The sequence below is a fragment of the Phytophthora cinnamomi genome (assembly GCF_018691715.1).
Source record: "Phytophthora cinnamomi strain GKB4 chromosome Unknown Contig50, whole genome shotgun sequence".
NCBI lineage: Eukaryota > Oomycota > Peronosporomycetes > Peronosporales > Peronosporaceae > Phytophthora > Phytophthora cinnamomi.
Genome location: NW_027150983.1, coordinates 1,370,252 through 1,377,187, shown reverse-complemented (window position 1 = coordinate 1,377,187; position 6,936 = coordinate 1,370,252).

Below are 6,936 nucleotides of genomic sequence, written 5' to 3'. Positions count from 1 at the left end.
GCGCGTGAGAAGGACGTAAGTCTTCTCACGTCCGAGATGTCCCGCAGTCGGGGCATCATGATACTCGTACATGATCCTGAGTCGCAGGTCGTGGTCATTTGGCACGACAACGCGATCCGCGTTGTCGTCGACTGCGTTAGAGTAGCAGTCCGTCGTGCACACGAAAGCGGTGTGCACGCGCTCGAAGGTGCTTGGGCAGCTTCTGACGGGACTTGTCAGAAGGCGCTGTGCCATAGGCCAGCAAGAGCTTCGCGTCCGCGTCGTGCGCGTACGCGGCCTTCACATCATCCAACAGAGATGATGTGGGTTTGCTCGATCGCATGGCGTCAATGGCATTGACGTCAACAGCTTCTGCATAGTCCGGCCGACGTGATAACGCGTCGGCCACCACGTTCAATCTTCCGGGTTTGTATTCGACCCGGAAGTTATACTCCGCAAAGAATGAGAGCCATCTCGCCATTCTTTGTGAAATGTGTGGCGACTTCACTGCGGTGCGCAGTGAAGCATGGTCGGTGTAGACCACAAATGGTCTACTCCCAAGCAAGTACACTCGGAACTTTGCGAGTGCATACTTCATGGCAAGGAGTTCCTTGTCATGCACCGGATAGTTGCGCTCAGCTGGCTTCAGCTGACGTGACTGGTAGTAGACGACACGATCACGGCCCTCGTGATCGTACTGCATTAACGCGCATCCGATCGCGAAATCGGATGCGTCACACACTACGTGAAATGGGCGATCTTGGTCAGCCACTGCCAAGATCGGCGCCTCAGTCAAGCCCCGCTTGACTGCATCGAATGCCTTTTGGCAATCGGGTGTCCAATTCCACACAGCTTCTTTCTTAAGAAGTTGTGACAGCGGGCGGATCTTGCCCGCATAATCCTCCACGTACTTGCACAAGTACGTGGCCAAGCCAAGGAACTGCCTCAGTTCCTTGACACTTGAAGGCGTTGGCCATTCATTTATCACTCTGACCTTTTCCGGGTCAGGGCGAACACCATTCTTTCCTACGAGACACCCGAGGACGGGTATCTCGCTCGCCCCGAAGATACACTTCTTCAGGTTCGCGTAGAGCTTATGCTTCGCATAAGCTCAAGTAGCTGTCGGAGATGCACCCTGTGCATCTCTACGTCGGTCTTCCCGTCCACAGCCCGGCTGTGGATGAATACATCATCGAAGTAGCTCGGTGCGAAGTCGCGCACCGAGCGCAACAAGTGCGTCACGCACCTGTTGAAAGTCGCAGGGGCATTCTTAAGCCCATGTGGCATTACTAGCCATTCCCAGAGCATGCCCCTTGGCGTGCTCACTGCCGTGAGAGGGATATCGCTCTCACGCATTAGGATTTGATAAAATCCATCTCGCAAGTCGAGAGCACTGTAAACGGTGCTCCCGGCCATCGAATCGATGATAACATCTTTTCGCGGTATCGGCGTCTGCGCCGGTACCGTCGCATCGTTCAGCTTGTTGTAGGCATGAACGATGCGCCATCCGCCCTGTGGCTTCTTGACACAGAACGTCGGAGCACTGTGCGGGGACTTTGATTCCCGCACTTGTCCTGCTTTACGACGACTTTCAAAGAAGTCGTCGATCGCTTTCACTTGCTCTCGCGGCAGTGGCCACTGCCGCGTGACACAGTACTTCGTGCCCGGCACGAGATCAATCTCGTGCTGAATGCCCTTATCCTGCGGAAGCTCCGCAGGAATGTCTTCCGGGAGTACGTCTTTGTACTCCCTCAACAATTCGTAATAGGGACTCGACTTCAGCGAGTCCCAACCTTGTTCCTCGAAGCGCTCTCGCTTCGTCTTCGCACTGAGAGTGTCTTCACTCTCAGTGGTACTTCCCATGAAGAGCTGCCTCAGCTCTTCGCTCTCGCTCGCCGTTCTTTCGCTGTCCGAAGAACGCAGACTTGCTCGATGCGTCCATCGTGCAAGTCGCGCGTGAAGCGCTTCCAGCTCATGGCTGGAAGCGAAGTCAACTCCGACGCCGTCGTCGGAGGACTAGCGAGTTCCATGTCACGATACTGGAATCCAGTATCGGTGCGCGCCAAGACGCTTAGCGTCTTGACATTCGGCGTCACCACCGCAGTCTGCCCAGCAGACTGCTCTTGTTGCGTCTCGGTCCCGGACCGAGACTTGCGCAGCGTTTTCCGCTTGCGCCGTCTTCTTGTTGTGCGGAGCCCGGCTCCGCACAGTTGTTCTTCTTGCCCAGGCCCGGCCGTGGACAGTCGTTCGCCGGCGGACCCTGTCCGCGGACGCGCGGTATCAAGCCCGGCTTGACCGCATTTTCCTTCGTGCAGCCCGGCTGCACGGTAATGTGTCCCTTCGCCGGCAGACCCTGTCTGCGGGCGCGCGATATCAAGCCCGGCTTGATCGCATGGCGCTTCGTCGTGCAGCCCGGCTGCACGACAGCATGCAAATTGCGTCAGTGCGGTACGTTTGCAACCGCCCGCACTGTTTGCAGCGTCAACTCCCGGAGTTGACACGCCTTCGTCACCTCGACACCATTCATTGGCGGAGCCCCTCATGACCGAGGGTGCGTCGGCTCCCAGAGCCGACGCGTCGTTGTCGACCTGACCGCTTCGGGTCAGGGACTGTCCCTTACACGCTTGAACGTGGGTGTTGGTTCCCGGAACCAACACATCTTTTTCTTCCGACGTTGGCAGCAGTGCCGACGTGGGTCTCACTTGTGCGCGCCCTCGCGCACTTCCTGGGCACTCCGGGACAGCAGCATGAAGCGCTGTCTCGACTGGTGCGCGCGCTGCGGTAACAGGGCCATCGCTCTCTGTTCCGCTGTCGCGTCCGAAGCGCACGAGCGTGCGCTTCTTCCAGTCTATCACCGGATCATGCCGTGCAAGCCACGGCATGCCCATTACCACGTCGAACTTATCGTCCAGGTCCAGGATGTAACGGGGTTACACGTACAAGTGGCTGCAAGCCACTTGTGAATTTAACAGATAGGTTATCTGTTAAACGTTTTGGATACTTCCTCACATTGGTGTAAGACACACCGATGGATACATTGAAGTGGACCACCACAATGAGTGGTCCACACATACCCAAAGATCCTATTGGTAGAAAGCAGCATCTTTCTACCAATCAGAGACATGCATATTAGCGGGGCTCTGACAGCCAGCCGCTGCCAACCCTTTCATAGATGATAAACAGTTTTTAGCAGCTTTTAGAGGAAGATCAATTTACAAACAATACAGTTCTCATTTTACCTAATCTAAGTCACTTGGAATCCTTTTGTTACTTAACTTATATTTGTGTATTCAAATATAATTAACCTAAGTAATTACTAAGTACTTACGCTTCCTCATACACGTTGCGCAACGTGTAAGCTAAAGTAGTGAGTCAAGTTAGACCCACTACACCTGGTAGCACTTTGTAGTCCGTCCAACGACCGACTGCTTGACGTTCGTACGCGGCGTACGAACGCGGAGCCGAGAACCACATGAGCACGGAGGTGCCCATGGAGAGCTCCAACACGCCTGCAACGCATGTTGCACGCGCTGACTACCCCACCTGTCTGACCCAGAGTGGAGGCCCTCCAACGACTGTCAACAGTCATTGGAGAAGCGGCGATAGCTACAATGCTGCGTACGCTATCGCCGACGGAGCAACATGGTGTTGCTCTGGGATTCATCATGAAGGAGCAGCGTGACGCTGCTTCCTCAGTGACGGCGTCGTCAGGGACGACACCGCGTGCTCAACCATTAAAGTTGAGCGTAAGCAATTACGTGGGAAGAGAGGGCGAGCCTCTCCTCCGATGGCTTGTCGAACTCGACACAGCCATAGCGGCTCGACGCATCGTCGACCCGCTGTCGAAGGTCGCGTTCGCCATGTCCTGCCTTGGCGGACGCGCAAGGAGTTGGGCGTATGGACGCCGACTCTCCGATCCTACGTGCTTCAGCACGTACGAAGTGTTCAAAGAGGAGCTCAAACAAGCGTTTGAGCCCCCGCAAACGAGTTCCGGTCGAGGGCGGAGTTCCTCGACCTTCAGCAGGGTAAGCATGACGTCCATGCTTACGCGCAGCGCGCACGATATTTGGTATCAAATATCGTGACTAACCGATTGACGAGGCGACCAAGGTCGTCACGTTCATGAAAGGGCTTAGAGATGGGCCTGTAAAGACCTATCTCTTCCGAGAGTACCGAGTACTCTCGAAGCTGCAATCACTCTTGCCATGCAAGAAGAGTTTAGCCTGCGGCAGGCTAAACTCCATGTAAACGTACCGAGGCCGCAACCGCGCCCGGTAGCGAGGACGGGAGGTCCGGAGCCAATGGACCTCTCGAGCGCAACAACTGCTGGTTACCAGCAGCAGGGAGGTAACGTGCGATGCTTCCGCTGCGGAAGGATCGGTCACTTGCACGGGAGTGTACAGCTCCCATGCCCCTGGAGGTGGCCGTCGTGGCGATGCTAGGCATCGCCGCGGACCAACAAAAACGCGAACATCCAGTAGGCGCGGGGCGCCCTACTGGTAATGCAGTCGCGCGTGCCGACATCGGGCACGCGACACTGAGACTGCAGCCCCAGTGAGACCAGCTCTCACTACAAGAAACAAGATGACAGGCCAAACCTAGTCATCTTGAAGGTTTACTCGAAGAGAGCGAGTGACTCTCTTCGAGCATTGGTAGACTCAGGCGCGTCGAGCAACTTTGTTCGACTACGAAGCCTGTCAAGACTTGACTTCGAGGAGGTAGATACACCTCGAAGTCTTCTGGAGGTACGACTGGCAACAGGTGCCATCGTGAAGACCGAGAAGCGCGTCGTGAACGTGCGCTTCTCGTACAAACAACGAGTGTTTGTCGAACACTTTATCGTCCTGGATCTGGACGATAAATTCGACGTAGTAATGGGCATGCCGTGGCTTGCACGGCATGATCCGGTAATAGACTGGAAGAAGCGCACGCTCGTGCGCTTCGGATGCGATAGCGGAACAGAGAGCGATGGCCCTGTTACCGCAGCGCGCGCACCTGCTGGTGCGCGCGGCTCACCAGTCGAGACAGCGCTTTATGCTGCTGTCCCGGAGTGCCCAGGAAGTGCGCGAGGGCGCGCACAAGTGAGACCCACGTCGGCAATGCTGCCGACGTCGGAAGAAGAAGATGTGTTGGTTCCGGGAACCAACACCCACGTTCAAGCGTGTAAGGGACAGTCCCTGACCCGAAGCGGTCAGGTCGACAACGACGCGTCGGCTCTGGGAGCCGACGCACCCTCGGTCATGAGGGGCTCCGCCAATGAATGGCGTCGAGGTGACGAAGGCGTGTCAACTCCGGGAGTTGACGCTGCAAACAGTGCGGACGGTTGCAAACGTACCGCACTGACGCAATTGCATGCTGTCGTGCAGCCGGGCTGCACGACGAAGCGCCATGCGATCAAGCCGGGCTTGATATCGCGCGCCCGCAGACAGGGTCTGCCGGCGAAGGACATTACCGTGCAGCCGGGCTGCACGAAGGAAATGCGGTCAAGCCGGGCTTGATACCGCGCGCCCGCGGACAGGGTCCGCCGGCGAACGACTGTCCACGGCCGGGCCTGGACAAGAAGAACAACTGTGCGGAGCCGGGCTCCGCACAACAAGAAGACGGCGCAAGCGGAAAACGCTGCGCAAGTCTCGGTCCGGGACCGAGACGCAACAAGAGCAGTCTGCTGGGCAGACTGCGGTGGTGACGCCGAATGTCAAGACGCTAAGCGTCTTGGCGCGCACCGATACTGGATTCCAGTATCGTGATATGGGACTCGCTAGTCCTCCGACGACGGCGTCGGAGTTGACTTCGCTTCCAGCCATGAGCTGGAAGCGCTACACGACTTGCACGATGGACGCATCGAGCAAGTCTGCGTTCTTTCGGACAGCGAAAGAACGGATAGCGAGAGCGAAGAGCTGAGGCAGCTCTTCATGGGAAGTACCACTGAGAGTGAAGACACTCTCAGTGCGAAGACGAAGCGAGAGCGCTTCGAGGAACAAGGTTGGGACTCGCTGAAGTCGAGTCCCTATTACGAATTGTTGAGGGAGTACAAAGACGTACTCCCGGAAGACATTCCTGCGGAGCTTCCGCAGGATAAGGGCATTCAGCACGAGATTGATCTCGTGCCGGGCACGAAGTACTGTGTCACGCGGCAGTGGCCACTGCCGCGAGAGCAAGTGAAAGCGATCGACGACTTCTTTGAAAGTCGTCGTAAAACAGGACAAGTGCGGGAATCAAAGTCCCCGCACAGTGCTCCGACGTTCTGTGTCAAGAAGCCACAGGGCGGATGGCGCATCGTTCATGCTTACAACAAGCTGAACGATGCGACGGTACCGGCGCAGACGCCGATACCACGAAAAGATGTTATCATCGATTCGATGGCCGGGAGCACCGTTTACAGTGCTCTCGACTTGCGAGATGGATTTTATCAAATCCTAATGCGTGAGAGCGATATCCCTCTCACGGCAGTGAGCACGCCAAGCGGCATGCTCTGGGAATGGCTAGTAATGCCACAGGGGCTTAAAATGCCCCTGCGACTTTCAACAGGTGCGTGACGCACTTGTTGCGCTCGGTGCGCGACTTCGCACCGAGCTACTTCGATGATGTATTCATCCACAGCCGGGCTGTGGACGGGAAGACCGACGTAGAGATGCACAGGGTGCATCTCCGACAGCTACTTGAGCTTATGCGAAAGCATAAGCTCTACGCGAACCTGAAGAAGTGTATCTTCGGGGCGAGCGAGATACCCGTCCTCGGGTGTCTCGTAGGGAAGAATGGTGTCCGCCCTGACCCAGAAAAGGTCAGAGTGATTAACGAATGGCCAACGCCTTCAAGTGTCAAGGAACTGAGGCAGTTCCTTGGCCACGTACTTGTGCAAGTACGTGGAGGACTATGCGGGCAAGATCCGCCCGCTGTCACAGCTTCTTAAGAAAGAAGCTGTGTGGAATTGACACCCGATTGCCAAAGGCATTCGAT